This window comes from Myotis lucifugus, unplaced genomic scaffold (genome assembly GCF_000147115.1).
Source record: "Myotis lucifugus unplaced genomic scaffold, Myoluc2.0 scaffold_65, whole genome shotgun sequence".
Classification (NCBI taxonomy): Eukaryota; Metazoa; Chordata; class Mammalia; order Chiroptera; family Vespertilionidae; genus Myotis; species Myotis lucifugus.
Genome location: NW_005871113.1, coordinates 3,101,024 through 3,116,224, shown reverse-complemented (window position 1 = coordinate 3,116,224; position 15,201 = coordinate 3,101,024). Strand labels below are relative to the sequence as shown.

At 43.7% G+C, this 15,201-nt stretch overlaps 1 long non-coding RNA gene across 1 annotated transcript in view; it reads right to left on the bottom strand.

The window, feature by feature from the left end:
• Window positions 1-4,259: 4,259 nt before the first annotated feature.
• Window positions 4,260-15,201, bottom strand: part of LOC111826275 — a 30,000-nt gene continuing 19,058 nt past the window's right edge. Inside the window, exons 2-3 of the long non-coding RNA XR_002829561.1 lie at window positions 14,636-14,724; window positions 4,260-4,334 (exon numbers count right to left, since the gene is read on the bottom strand). This is a non-coding gene — a long non-coding RNA (uncharacterized LOC111826275). The remainder of the gene's footprint in view (window positions 4,335-14,635; window positions 14,725-15,201) is intronic.

Here is a 15,201-nt window from a genome sequence, read left to right as displayed (position 1 = left end):
TTATCCCCATTTTTTAGATGAGGAAACAAATGCAGAGGTGAATGAAGGCCACAAAGCTAGCAGTAGGATATTCAAACACTCTCTATCTGCCTCCAAAAGCCAATGCAGTCCCCACTCTGACCCATGGCCAGCTTTGTCACCTGTGTGTCCTTAAGGTGGCATAGAATACAACATTTGTAGCCAACATGAGTCATGTATGCACCTTTAGATATATGCAAAATATGAATCACTTTTATTTTTTAATTTTGCTTGGCCGCGAGCACTTACATTATCCAGGTCGTGCAATGCATCCTGATCCAGGAAATGTGGGTATTATTATCTTGGTTCCTCTTCCTCCATAGCTCTGTCTCCTTGCTGGTCTCATGAAAACCAAGGAACTCTTATAGAAGTGGCAAAAAGAGGAGCAGGGATGTCACACTCCTTGTCCTTTCTGCTTCTCTTTCTCATTTGCTTGGTTACAGGAAGCCAGCAGTGGGGGATTGGAGGTCAGAGTCTGTTTATGTGAGAGGGCTAGACATAGGAGGCATCCCTCCACATTTCCTGTCCCATCTACTCCACACCCTAGGACTAGCACTGCATCGCTGCTAACATTTACATCTGTTGGTTGAGCCAACAGTGTCCCAGGTAGCATCTATGGCTATGATGTCCTTGGGGAGCCAGGCCAATTTCTCTGGCAACCCCAGCTTCCAGAGGCAATCTAGTGTCTCCCCAGGTCCGAACACTGTCATGTGCTACCTCCACTTCGGAGTTAGGGTGTTCCCACAAAATCCACTACATCTCCTGGCTGTCTTGTTCCACTTTACAAGCCCGAGGGAGGGTGTCTGGCAAAAGGGAAGGATGTTTTTGGACTTGGACTGTAAAGATGTACCATGTTATTCTCCTTGGGGTATCGACCAAACAGTGTCTGGCATTGTGGGAAAGGTTACCTTTCCTTGATACTTGGCACATTTTATGAAAGAATGCAAGAAAGGCCTGAAAGAGAGCATGGGTTCCTTGGTCAACCAGCCAATGTCTAGAAATCACCTAAAGATCTGCCTAAAAAAATGTTTTAGGTGAGTTCTCAAGGGAACTCCATGAAGTGCATTTAAATAACAAACCCAGTTTAAATCAAACCCCCCAAACTGCCTGTTACCCATGTATGTGCAATTGGCTTTCCACTTGTTTGTCAGCCAGAGGAAAGGGACCATATCATCCCATGTTCCCAGCACTGTGTGTAGCCCTAGTAGGTGCTCAATAAGCATTTGTTGAATGAATATTGAAAGTCACCAGAGAGACCCATTTGGCCTGCAGGAGGAAAGTATAGAAGAGTAATGGAGAATAACAGAACAGAAATGCCACGTGATCCCTGGCTTTCCATAGAGCTGGGGTCTTTGCACCCAATACAAAGTAATATGGCTGTTCTGATGGGACTCTTTGGCCCTTTGACAATTACAAGCGAATTTTGGAAATAAATATTGTAACATCTACATCTGAGAACCAATTATCTGAGCACAAGCGAGGATGGAGATCCATGATGGAAAAGCAGAAGTAAGGAGCTGTAAGAATAAAGTTCCGTGGAAACTGGATGAGGCATGAAATCAGGAAACTAGCTTCAGACAAGGGTCTTTCTTCCTCGTCCCACCCAAAGTAGTCTTCAGTGTGTAGCTTCATCCCTTATGTGCTGAGGGTGAGCCTCTCTCCTCTCTGCTGTTCCCTTTATTCTCCTTCATGTACATTCTTGGCATGGCAAAGTCCCCAGCTCTACCGTTCCAAGTCGTGTGGGGCAAGTCTCTCAATTCTTCATCTATAGAATGGGTACAATTCATATCATTCATACCTGTTCTACCTGACGCAGGATTCAAATGAGGTTATTCATTCTTCCTTTCAACAAATACATATTGAATAGTTGCTAAATAACATCATACTGTGAGAAAGGCTGTAAGAAACACCAGGATGAGTAAGACTAGTTCTTCCCCTCAGTACCCAGGCAATGCACATGGCCCGACAGGTGTATGCTCCAAGGTGAAAATCATTAGTCCAAGAGAGGCCTATACACGGTGCTATGGGACCTTGGAGAGAAGATGGATTATGCCAGAAGGAGGGATTAAAGAAGTCTCCTGCTTTTCAGGGGAGCTTCAAGAGTTAAAATGGAAGCAGTTTGGAAACAAAATGACTATACAAACATTGGGTGTGAGTTATAAATAATAATTAGTTTGTGAAATGAACTGTGTTCCAAATTAATGCCTGCCTAAACTCTCAGGCAGACTTTGAGCAAGTAATAGATCACCTTGGGAGGTGCCAGATTCTGTACGCTTTACATTCGAGAATTCATATCATCTGAGCCAAACCCTATGAGACGCGGTCTAGTACTATCCCTGTTACCAATGAGGAAACTGAGACTCCAATAAATTGAGTTTCTTGCCCAGAGTCACACAGACAATCATAGAGCCAAGATTTAAACTCAGATGGTCAGCATTTAAATCCTGCTATTCAGACAAAGGAACAAGAATACTACAGTGATCCCTCAGACAATTAAGTCCCCTCAGAACTGTGATTTTGAGAGAAGTAAATTTTGGATCCTGGTGAATTACGGCACCACCTCTCTGAAAAATTATATTTCAGATTGAGAAGGTGCAGGAATCCTTCCTTCCTCATGGGTATAATCTCAAGTAAATCTGGAGTAATTCACATTGTGGCCGGTAGATGGCAGAAAGTGACAAGAAAAGACTGGAAATCCCAGCAGGGCTCTCAACTGGCTCCCAGTTTGTGGGATAAAATGCATTTTGCATACACTACGGTTTGTTTAAAGTAACAAGTCCTTACTCAAAGAGAGCTAGCTCCAGGTAGAAATTGTCATTGTCTGACCTTCTCCAGTCACCGTGTCCTAGTACCGCGAGGAGGAACAGCCCCAGTGGCGCCCACAAGGCGTTTCCTCTATAAAACTGTCGTCAGGCTCTGGCCAGTGCTGACCAAGCCACCCCCTGCCCCACCCCTCTTTCTACTGCAGGAAATCTTGGGGCTGTGCAAGTGATAACGTCTGGAAAGTACCTGGCAAAGTTGGAAGACCTCTACCCCTGCCGAACTGAGACAAAAGTTAGCAGTGCATTCTTTCCATAAAGGTGTGTTAGACCTACTGTGTGCCGGGTCCAACTAAATGTCTGCTATTTACCTCCTCCTGCTTCCCCAGCTGCTTGCTGTTGCAAAAGGAGCTAGGAAAGAAGTTAGTTCTGTGGACTCATTTCCTGAAAAGCTCTGCCATGAAAATAGGAGAAACCAAAGATGTACTAGAGACTTTAAAAAGCATTACCAACAACCTCCTCCCCACCGCCCCCCCACCGCCCCCGCGCGCCCCCCGGCCCCGCCAGAGAATCTGATTGCCGTCTTAGATAAAAAAGATATTTCTAAGTATTAAAACTCAGAACCTATAAAAGACAATGTATTATCACATTTTAATCTTCTGAACTGCAAAAAGCACTTCAAAAATCAAAAGTAAAAAACTGCAAAACACATGACAAAGACGAATATTCTTAAATGCAAATATGCTAAGAACTCTTACAAATCAATAAAATTTATATATCAATAACTCTTCTCAGGCCAATAAACTGGGCAAGTGACATGAACAGGCGGTTCCCAGGGCAGCCTGGTTATTCAGGTAGCAAGCTTATCTTCAGTACAGTACTCAATTTTTTTTTTTTGGGGGGGGGTCTCTAATTAAACATATAAAGTGATACAAATACAATGATTATCTTTAAGTTTGGAAAACTAACCAGTATCACAAGTATTTTCTCGAGCAATAAAATGGCTCAAGAGTGGTCCCTATACAGTAAGTAGTGTTCCGGGGGTAATGTGGATGAAATAACACACCTCACAAGTCCACAGTTTTACTGCACCACTCATGTGGCAGAGATGGCGACTACAAGGCTCTAAGGATAAAAGTCCACACTTTTGTTGCAAAGTAACCCATTGCCTAAGGAAGGGATCTCTACAAGCAAAATAGAAGCTCATGTCACTACACTCGCATACAAGAGTCAAGGTTCCCTGGGCCCTCCCGGGACAGTATTTAAGCATACTGAAGAGGAATACGAATCCCTTGCAGCAGCCAAGGGAGGAAGCACAAATGGGGGAAGGCAGACTGGGATCCAAGTTCAACATAATCTCCCTCCAGAAACAACTTCCCAGGTCCATGCTGGGAGTACTCACCCTGGAAGAGCTCTGTCCGCACGGCAGTCGTACACATTCATGGCTGTCCACTTACCTGCGTTTGTTGTGTTGGCCCTCCATCCATTCATTTCTCAAGATTTTCTTTAGATCACTGCCATTCACCTTTTTGACTCCTCTCATGGGGTGCAAGCCATCTGCAGATTTTGGGAACAAAACAAGTGGACTTGAAAAAAATCTATATACCTCCTTGAACGACACATTCTAGAGCTTTATTTCATGTCTCCTCCACACCACTTTATGCTCAAGAAAGGCAACTGATGGAGGGCACAGCAACAAGGCTAGCCCTGTTACTAACATTTGTGGAAGGGAACTGAGTGACGCTAAGAAGGCCACTGAGACCCATGATACTGGGATGGCTTCTGTGGAAGCAGGAGACAGACTGGAAAAAGTTGGCACTGGGTTGCCCATTTTTTATGACTCTTCAGCACTAAATCCCATCAGCTGTTACTCTTTATGGGGTATCCTTTCTATCTTTGGTTTAAACCAAATCGGATCTCACAAAAAGTTGGTTTTGTTCTCAATCTTCACCTTCTTTTTTAGGTTCTGAATCTAAGTAATTAATCTAAGTCCATATCACTTCATATAAGGAGTTGGCCCCAAAAGACACTGGGTAAAAAGTTTGTGCTTGCTTAAACCTCAACAATAAGAAAATAAACAACCTGATCAAAAGATATACATCGAGCTGGTGTTTAACTTCAACAAAGAAGATATACAGGTGGCAGATTCGCATATAAAAAATGCCCTACATCGTATATCATCAGGAAATGCAAATGAAACAACAAAGAGATACCACTACACATGGATTAGAATGGCCCAAACCCAGAACACTGACAGCGCCAAAAGCTGTCAACCCCCCTGGCAAGGATGTGGAGCAACAGGAACTCTCAATCGTTGCTGGTGGGTGCAACCACGTTGGAGGGCAGCTTGAGAGTTTCTTGCAAAATTAAGCATATTCTCCTATATGATCCAGCAATCACACTCCTTGGCATTTACTTATGCCCACACAAAAACCTGCATATGGGTGTTTAAAGAAATTTTATTCATAAGTGTCAAAACCTAGAAGCAACTAATAAGTCCGTGGCACATTCAGACAAGGGAATATTACTCAGCACTAAAAAGAACAAGAAAGGAAATAAGAAAGGTAGAAAGGAAGGAAGAAATTAATTAATTAATCAATTAATTAAAATAAAGAAATGAGCTATCAAGCCAGGAAAAGACATAGGGAAACCTTAAATGTATATTATTAAGAAAAAGAACTAAAGCTACATACTATATGACATTCTGGAAAAAGCAAAACCATAGGGACAGTAAAGAGATGAGTGGTTCTCAGGAGTTGCAGGGGGAAGGAGAGAGGACAGGCAGAGCACAGGACATTTAGGGCAGTGAAACTACTCTATATGATCCTATAATGATGGGTACATGTCATTATTCTTTGTCCAAACCCACAGCATGTACAACACCAAGAGTGATCCCTAATGTAAACTATGGACTTTGGGTGATAACGATGTGTCAATGTAGGCTCATCAGTTGTAACAAAGGTACTGCTCTGATGATGTTGATCATGGGGGAAGCTATGCATGTCCGGGGCAGGATGTATATGGGAACTCTCTGTACCTTCCATTTAATTTTGCTGTAAACCTAAAACTACTCTAAAGAAATAAATTTTTTAAAGTTTATAGTTGGTGAAGGTCATCCAAGGAGAAGAGAACGGGAGACAAGTCCCTGGCCGTCTCCTTAGACATTAAAGAATACTTTTCAAAACACAGCCTGCTGTTCATTTGCAGAAAAGTATGCCCAACTCTCAAAATCCTTCAGACACACTTCTGTTCAGTTCCTTCCAGATGTCTTACTAATTCTAAAATTAAGTGCAGAGTTTTGGGGGTGAGGATTAGATTTCTGTTCATTTTTTAAAGAAGGTATGTGAACCTTCCTCTTCTTTTCTATAACCATAAATCTTTCCAATTTAAATCTTGAGTTAAAAGATTAACTACCCTCAAAAAAGCACCCAAAGAATATCGATTTAAATTTAGCAATTCCTGCACTTTCCTTTGGATTTTTCCGAAAGGTCTGTGCATCTTTTCCGGCCCTACCCTTAGCTCCAGTCTCTCCCTGCCGTCAGTATATGCCTTAGCAGGCAGTTCTTTCTAAGGGCAGGTCAGGCAGGAAAAGCTTCCATCAGCTCAGCAGGAAACGATAGACTCATGTCCCACCTCCTTCCTTGACCACCACTCTCCCCCACCCCAGCATGGAAAATACAGCATAGTTTTGGAAAGAGAAAAGGAAGCATTGGCTGAGAAATACCTCAAGGGAAAGCGATGGATGGTTTGGGAGCACTCCTATTAACGGACAGTCATTCTGAAATCTGGCCTGACTGAACCCTCAGAAGAAATGAAGGGTCACCAGCAGAGAAATATGAGAAGTATGGTCATAAATTTAAATCCTAACACTTACATGTTGCAAGAGGCTTACCTGAGTTGCATTTAGTTTACTAACAATTGTTGAGTGCCATTTTAGCAAACGCCCAGTGCTACTGCTAAGGGGCTGGCAACTGTAAGACTCCATGCAATATGAATGCACATTATAATTCATATTGCATGGAAGCACTGATCTAGGAGAGAAGTAACAAAGGCCTAAACTAGGCTTCAAAAGTCTGACTTCATCTTCAAAATTTTGCATTTATGAATTATCCACATTTGGGAGCTCATGGAGTTAGAGGATTGAAAGGGGGGGAAGAAGAGAGAAGAGAGCAGTGCCAACAGAGTAAAACACACCTTTGGATCTGAATGATACGTTTCAAATTATTTCTTGGGTGCCTCATTTCAGTTGACTTACTTTTGCTCTTTCCCAGATTATCAGAAAATACTGACCCTCTCTTCTCTCAAAGAAAAAATTATTCATGACACTTATTAAAACAATAAGGCAGACTTCATCAGGGAACAACTAGGACAGATATTAGGATTTTGCAGGTTTTGCATTAGCGTTTTGTAATAGGAGAGAGCTTTTAAAATTCTCCATTCCCGCCCTAGCTGGTTTGGCAATCCAATAGAACATTGGCCTGCGGACTGAAGGGTCCCGGGTTTGATTCTGGTCAAGGGCACATGCTGGGGTTGCGGGCTCGATCCCCAGTAGGAGGCGTGCAGGAGGCAGCCAATCAATAATTCTCTCTCATCATTGATGTTTCTCTCTCTCCCTCCTCTCCCTTCCTCTCTGAAATCAATAAAAATATATTAAAATTCTCCATTGCCCATGTCACATGCAGACCACTTAAATGAGAATCTTGTTGGGACACAGGCATCAGCATTCTTTTAGACCTCTCCAGGTGATTCAAGGGGACCATGAATGCAACACTCAGAATGCAATGTGGAATGCAATAGGAGCAGAGGGGGTGGGGGCTTATGGTCTATGGATAGAAAATTACTAAGAGGAAACATTAGGAATAAGGGGGATTCTGGCTAAATCAACCTAACAAGATTCTTGCTTTAGGCAGACCAGGGTGATCATACATCACCTGGGGAGGGGAGTGAATGAGGAAATGGGTCTGCTATTGAAGGTGATCAATAGCAAGGAGGGGGGAGTTCTGCTAAATCAACTTGACGGAATTCTTGTTAAAAACAGACATGCAAGTCCAAAAGAGGAGGAGGCCTAGTTGGGAAGGCAATTCAGAGGAGTTTGACCCAAGTGTGGTGAAGGAGAGACTGTTACTTCCCAACTTCAAATGTCTTGAGAATAAAGAAGAAGAGAAATTACCATCAGTTAAGGCTCAACTATAAGTGGACCTAACTTCATACAAACAAACATTCACCCCTCTCTTTAGGCCAAACAACCATCTGGGAGGCAAGTGAAGAGAGAGCAGGCACTGGGGCCCCACTTTGCAGGCCCCTCGCCTCCTCAATCTCCCCGTCTCCCACGTTGATCTGGGTTCAAGGAACTCTGCAGACAATGCAGTTCCACTTGGTCTCAGACACAGGCCCCTTCGCAGGCCCTGCACCTGTTCCCGCCTCCCCAGCAGCTCACCCTCATCCCCGCTCCTAGTCATGCCTGGTTCTGGGGAAGCCCCCCCTCCACATTCCCCCACACACTGTGAGTTTTCCAGCTCTTTAATTCTGCCTGATTCTCCTCTGTTCTTACAACCAAGGTCTTTGACTACTGCTTTCATTGTGCTGTCAGGTTTCACTTTGATGCCTAAATTAATACTAATGGGAAGGCCTCTTGGCTGTTTGCTTACTTTTCTTTCTGCTCAGTTTCTCCAGGTTGAATATTCCTCCATATGGCCTATGTGCTCCTCTGGCTGCCCTTCCTTGAGTCCATTTTAAAGAAGCAGAGCATTTTACACATGGTTTGCTACTCAGAACTGGGTAAGTTGGGTGGGAGGCAGAAAGGAAATTTCACCCAACATCTGCCTGATTAGCTTTCTGGATGTGAAGCTGAGGGTCATTATTGGCTTTGATGACATTTAGTTTTAAATGCGAGCTCTACAAATATTCTCTCTCTCTTTCTCTCTCTACTCCTTAGAGACCCAACCTTTCCCCCAGATAATCAATAACCTCCGAGGCAGCAGAGGACAGGCAGCCTGGCCCTGGCTAATGGACTGGACCTCTGCCGGCTGAAGATAACATCTTGACCTAAGTTATGTTTCAGTTCCTCAGCCCTAAGGTGGAATGATCCCTGGCTACTTTCCCATGAGCTGGGACAGAGGGACACCGGAACAGACCTCAGAGCTGTCCGCAAGGCCTGGAGAAATGACTCATTACCCTGACCTCCAACCAATCAGCTCCCAGCACAGAATTCCTGATCTACAGCATTGCATGATGTTGCCCTACATGATCTGTAACCTACACTCGGAGTTCCAGCTTTTGAGCATTAACTTCCCATTTCCTGGGTGGCACCATTCCTAATAAAATAGCCAAACTTCCTCCACTGAAATTCTCGTGGTTCGTGTGTGGCCTTGCTAGCACCCGGTGGATGAACTCTTTCTGTTTGATAACACTCCACCCAAACTGCAGATGGTGGGCTCAGTGCCTTTGTCCCGTGGACTGAATGAGTCTGCCTTTCCAACTTGCTAGTGTTTCTTATTTAATAATTCTTCTGTGGGCCAATCCCTGTTGTTTGAGGAGCTCATGAGAGGCTCTGCTGAACCCAAATACTTTCTTTCATAGCCTGATAGTAACTGAAGTTTCATCTCTTTAAAGAGAAGTAGTTCTTTGAAGGTTTCTGTTTGTTTTGTTTTGTTTTTTCAGATTTGAACCAAAAGAATGATCACAAACTGCTCCTGGAGGGTTCACAAATGGAAACAATGATTGGTGCCCTTTTGGATAGGGGACTCTTGACAGAGAAAGATAAAGGAGGAGCTGCCAAGTCCGGAGATGGGGGTGGATGGACAGGTGGATGCAGAACCAAGGACCATTCCACAACTTTGCCTGGAAGCAGCTGAGCTGGGAAAAACTTAGGCACTCCCACCCACCCCCTAAGATCATTTCTCATAGTTTCTTTTCCTCCCTAAGCAGCCCATATTCAACAAGTATTTGTCAAGAGCCTAAAGTTCTGGCCAGCGTACAAAGAGAAAGAAATGAAACAGAAAGGCAAAAGTTAATCAGTCATCAAAACTCAATACCTCTCTAGCCACCACAGAACACAGCCATACAGATCTTGCCTTTAAACTAAAGGCTTAAAGTAGAGACAAAGACATGGGGGAGAGGGGAGCAAATATATATACGCGTATACTCACATAGAGTAATACAAACTGTGTATGATATACATATGTGTTTCTCCCCAAATGTGTCTCTTTATACCTTAGTGTCTAAGGCTTAGATGGTCTAAGGCTTAGACTATAAACTTATTATACACACACACACACACACACACACACACATAATGTTCACTACATAGGAACAAGTCAAAGTAATAACCTGTCCATCATTACTGATCTGAACCCCATGTGCTAGTCCAGGTTGGTTCCCTCTTAGATTTCTTGACCATCCAGGATCTTTTTCCTAATAATTTTCTTCCCTTTTGTGTTTTTGTTTGTTTGGGTTTTTTTGTTTATTTGTTTTGGGTGTGTTTGGCTTTGTTTTCTTTTTTTCCCCACTTGGTCTTATTCATTTGAATCTTAACAGTGTTCATTCTCTCCTTCAAATTCTGTACTGAGTATTTTAGTTTACAAATCTCAGTTTTTAGTTGGAAAGTGTTTCTGTTTTGTTTGTTTGTTTATCCTTGAATCCCCTTAGGCCAGTGGTTCTCAACCTTCTGGCCCTTTAAATATAGTTCCTCATGTTGTGACCCAACCATAAAATTATTTTCGTTGCTACTTCATAACTGTAATGTTGCTACTGTTATGGATCGTAATGTAAATATCAGATATGCAGGATGGTCTTAGGCGACCCCTGTGAAAGGGTCGTTCGACCGCCAAAGGGGTCGCGACCCACAGGTTGAGAACCGCTGCCTTAGGTAGTCTTATTTTCTTCACTAAAGTCAGCAAATATCTCCCAGGCTTCTCTACTTGTTTGATCTTCACCTATTTGGCTGAGAGTGTCCTTATCCACGTTATCTCTTTCTCCGCTCTTTGGGGCCTCTCCGGATGTTGGAATTCCCATGGAGCCTAAGGCCTTCATTGCTCTGAGCTGCCTGCCAGCCCCACAGTTGCTTGGGTCAGGACTGACAACCAGGTTTACTAGTAGAGTTGGGAATGGTGGGGAAGTGGGATGAAATTGGGTTGCTAGTGGCCCCAAATCCTCTAGAAATCTCTGGGAACTGAGTATTGAAACCACAACTCTTCTGTATTTTCAAGCATCTCAAACTTAGGGTCAATGATCTGGATTTGAGTATGGAGTTTTCCTCACCATCTGAGTGATCCTGCACATGTTCCTGAGAACACAGGCTTCCCTTCCTTGTCTGTAAAATGAGATTCAGCCATGCTGCCCCACTTGCCTCCCAGGGTGTGTTGTAAGGATCAAGTGAAACCATAACCACTAACTACAGACATGGAGATGACTTTGGGATTGCTATTATTCCCAGTCCTGGCTCCTTTTCTTTCTTTAACTAAAGTAACAGAATTGGAAGAGGTGAGCACTTGAAAAAAAAATTACAAAATACCTCCAGCTTCTAGAATCCTACAAACAAAACAATCAGAATATGTTTTTCAGGAAACTACTAACTTATCTGTTCAGCACAAACTGTAGACCAGGAGAAAGCAGGAGAAACACACCGAAGCCTGCTCCCTCCCTACATACAAAACGGGAGGTGTGGCTCAGTTGGTTGGGAGTTTCTGGTTCAAGCCCTGTGTTGCAGGCTGGATCCCTGGTAGGGGTGACAGGGGGTGGGGATAGGGGCAGCGGATTGATGTTTCTCTCTCTCCCTCTCCCTTTCTCTCTCAGTAAAAATCAATAAAACATCTTTTTTAAAATGGGAGGGACTGTGGGAGAGAGGAGAGGATAGTAATTAAAGGGATCAGGGAGACTACCGCTCACCAGTTACCATTTCCTTGACCTTGGGCAAGCTGTTTTATCTCTCTGAACCTACTTTCTCATTTCTAAAATGTACTAGCTTTGTCAGGGGAGTTTAGTGAAGATAAAGTGGAACAATAACATGTCCTACACAAGATTTGTGACACATAATATGTACCCAATAAAGGGACCAAGCATATAGTCCCTTTTCAGACTATTTACACTACATGTATTTGATTTTCACAGGCAGACTGGCCTTTTCTCAGTTTTGTCATTTATACTGTCCCACCCATGACTTGCAGTTGAAGGGGGGAATAATCCCTCTCTTGAGTTTTAAGTGGCAGCCCTTCTTCAATGGGCTTGAATAATGTGTTTTCCTCTGTCAAGAACAAAAATAAAGTAAAATTAACATTCCTATCAGCTGAACAGGTGGCCCAGAGAGACCGGCAACTGTCATGCACCATCGTGGGGACACTGACAAGCAGGGACAGGGTGCCCGGGGCAGCACGGTGTCTAATTATGGAATCTTTAATTCACTGGCCCCTTTTGGCAGGGAAGGCCCCCAGCACAGATCGGTGTGGACAAATAAAGCTTCTGCATCTTAGCACTTGGCTCGACAGCCAAGAAGGCTTAGGAACACCTGCTCGGCGCTAAGCATCAAGCATTAGAGGAATCAAAAGAAATTAGAGAGGTGGTCCCTGCCCTTGAAGAGCTTATGGTCGGCACCATCAACTTGTTTCTACGTTCTGGTGTGTGTATATATATATAGTGTATATATATGTACATATGTATATGTATGTACATATGTATATATTGGATTGTGCAGACCCTCATTTTAAAAATTTTATGTTAGTCACCCTCTTCATTTCAATGTTTAGGTGACTGTGAGGCCTGGAGAGTTTGTGTGACTTGCTCATGCAAACAATTCTATTTTTTAAGGGGACAGAATAACTAAAGGATCATTTCCAAGTACAGATCTACTGAAGTTCTTAAAAATCACACTGAGTGCCTCTGAGTGCTTCAGGTATGCTGATGGGACCTGTGACCCAGTTTTCAATCACGTCTTCTTCTTCCTTTTCGCCAACACACGGAGTTAGAAGAAAACTGGCTTAAGTGAAGAAAGGGAAGCCTCCAGGTGGTGGGGAGTATATGGACCACTGGGTCTCGGTCAGCAGCAGCCGGGCAGCCTCGTCCTTCCCCTCATCCTTCCACTGGTGGAGGAACCGCAGGGAGCTGCTCCCCACTGAGACCCTACAGAGGGCCATCCCTGAAAGAGCCAGGGAAGGGAGGGCAAGCCCTTTGAGGAATTTTTTGGGCTGAAGAATTAGAAAAAGATAATTTTATTGCAGAAACTCATCCAAAGCCTCCCACAGGTTTTACTTCATTTCACCCAAATGTCCAGACCAACACTAACTGCTGGTCCTCAGAACTCCCCCCACCACCTCTCACGGGGCTGTAATGAAGTACTCGAAGCAATGAATGACTCCAGCAAGTGGTCAGACGTGGGTTCCTCACTTACTGGTTCTGTTCCTTTAGCAGGTTACCCAGCCACCCCCACCAAAGTTTCCTCGTCTGCGAAGTCAGGATCACCATTCCTCCTCGGGGGACGGGGCATAGCCACGCAGGAGTAAAGGAGGAGACAGTCAGGAATGGCATCCGCCTCTGGTCCAGGTGACCTCCCCTGTTGTGACCTCCTTTGAAAGAGGTTCAGTTCTGGGCTCCTTAATAGAAGTGTGCAGAGACGTGCAGAGCAACAGCACTAACTTACACATTCACATAGCACAACAGGGAAGCCATGAAATCATTCCGTTTCCAGCCACATGGAGAATGTTTAAAATCACTTATGTGAGCAGAAGGGGAAGAAACAGTATTGCAAGGTCTTGCAATTTTTGTGTAAAGAAGGAAGAAGTATAACCGGGTTATCTTTTTTTTTCCAATTAATTTAAACGACAAACAAAAAGTCCATTTTGACAGTCAGAGGTGAAAAATAATTTTTTTTTTGCTCTCTATTTCCTGTTGTATTTCCCGTTAGGATGTAAAATCTTGGAAATAACATTTTGGTTTTCCCAAGTGTTCACCTCATTCAAAGCAAATTAGTCAGAGAATCACAACCTGCATAAATCCATCAGCGTTGGGGCCTGGGATCTCAGAACACGGCTGGGCTGAATCCTGAGATAAGTCTTCATGCCAGAAACCCTATTATTTAGAAGAACAGCAAAAATAACAATCGGAGATGACATCAGGATGGTGAGAGCATTGCACTCTTCTTCCTTGTGCATCAGAAGAAGCTAACATCTGCTCATCGCTGGCGAACAGCACAACACCGGAGCCTGGGAAACGTCTGGTTGGCTCCAACATACATACTCTTCTGCCCTCTGGGGAAAATTCTCTGTTCACTCCATGGCTTCAGAAAGACCATTGGCATGGGCACGCAAACACCTTCTGGAGATGGCGTGGAAATATCATTCAGTGAGTTGAGAACAGATAAGGATGTGTTTTTACACTTGTGGATAAGTAGATTCTGCTTGGAGCATGGTGAACCCTTCTGTCAACAGGTCCTTTCTCAATTCTTAGCCTCTGACTTATTTAAGGACATTACAGAGAGTATTTATTGGTCGGGTTGGGGAAGTGTGCAGTCAGGTAGAAGAAATTGGCAAGAGTGCAAGACAGATAAAACTGAAGAGATGAGGCAAGGCGAGAGGAAACATCTGGAGCCCCTGGCAGGGGTCCTTTTAGGCTCCTCGCCTGAAGTAGCTCCCTATTGACCCTCTTCATTGTTGGCCAGAGTCTTGTTTTTCCTGCTATTGCAGATTTCTCTAAAAACAAGTAGGGTAACAGCAAACATTGGCATTTTGCTTTTAAGACTCACAAGATGTCCTCTCAAATCTCACCGGGAAGATTCTACTTCAATAATTCACAGCTAGTTGGGGGTTTTACATAAACGGCTCTGACACATACCAGGGAAACTAGTCAGGATTTTCCTGGGTCGTTCATACCTGGTTACAGATCTCAGAAAAAGCCCTGCAGCCGTGTGCCTCAGGTCTGACAATGCTGCCTGTTATATTCAGGAGCCGGTACATAATATCTGCAAGGTTCAGAGAAAAGAGTAGTTTAAAGAACTCATTTATTTTATGGTGGTAAGAACACTTTTCCCTCTAACAAATGTCTAAGTGTGTAATAGTTAACCATAGATACAGTGCTTTACAGCAGATTTCTGGAACTTAATTACCTTGCTTACCTGAAATTTTATTCCCCAACGATTAGCAACTCTCCAATTCCCTCTCACTCCAGCCCCTGGCCACCACCATTCCTCTCTTTGATTCCATGCATATGACTCTTTTAGACACCTCATATAAGCGAAATCCTGTAGTATTTATCCATCTGTGACTGGTGTATTTCACCTAGCAAAATGTCCTCATCCAAGGTTCATCCATGTGACTTGGAACATGGATGTTTCGATCAATAGAATCAAGTCACATTCATTCCCTCCCGAAGCTCTCTGAGCACAGGTAGACTTCCCATGTTCATCTGGCAGGTGGCCTCAGTCTTGCCGAGTCAGGCT